This window comes from Poecilia reticulata, linkage group LG3 (assembly GCF_000633615.1).
Source record: "Poecilia reticulata strain Guanapo linkage group LG3, Guppy_female_1.0+MT, whole genome shotgun sequence".
Lineage (NCBI taxonomy): Eukaryota > Metazoa > Chordata > Actinopteri > Cyprinodontiformes > Poeciliidae > Poecilia > Poecilia reticulata.
The window spans coordinates 27,609,954-27,610,621 of NC_024333.1; positions in this window are offsets into that span (position 1 = coordinate 27,609,954).

Sequence of the window (668 nt, forward strand, 5' to 3'; positions counted from 1 at the left end):
CTGCATATGCAGTCTTTATTGGTTCAAGTCGTCCGATTACTTTACGACTCATTAGATAAATGGTGTGGTCTGTGGTGTTAGTCACTGGGATGGGCACATATGGCACTTTTCTGTCTGGAATTTGCACCAGTACGTCACTGAATATGACGCCCTCTGGTGGTGAGTCAACCATGTCAGCTAAAAAGAGCATGTCTTGACCCAGAGCATGTGGAGTAACATGTGCCCGTGCATAGACTGTGGTAACTTGATTTGCTCTCAAAGGCACTCTCTTTACTCCAGTCCTTACCACACCTGCCTCTAAGTCTTTTGTGTTGTTCTGCACCAGTCTGACAACATTATGTGCAGTTTGTACAGTTATCTCAAACGCTTTACTTACATAGTGTGCRAGTTGTTTTCTTCCACCTTTGATCTTTACCTCACTTCTGTTGACAACAGCTTCAATAACATTGTAACCGATGATGGGATCACTGGCCACGGCTGGGTCACTGGCTACCAATATTGGCACTTGCAACTCACTGGTTGGGAAACAATCACTGTCTAATCTGAAGCTAACTTCTATCCAGCCAGTGTAGGGGATGGTTGTGTCATTTGCAGCAAACACTGTGAGCGTCTCATTGTCTAACAGTTCTGACACAGGTCTGACAACTGTGTGGGGAAGGTGGTTCTGC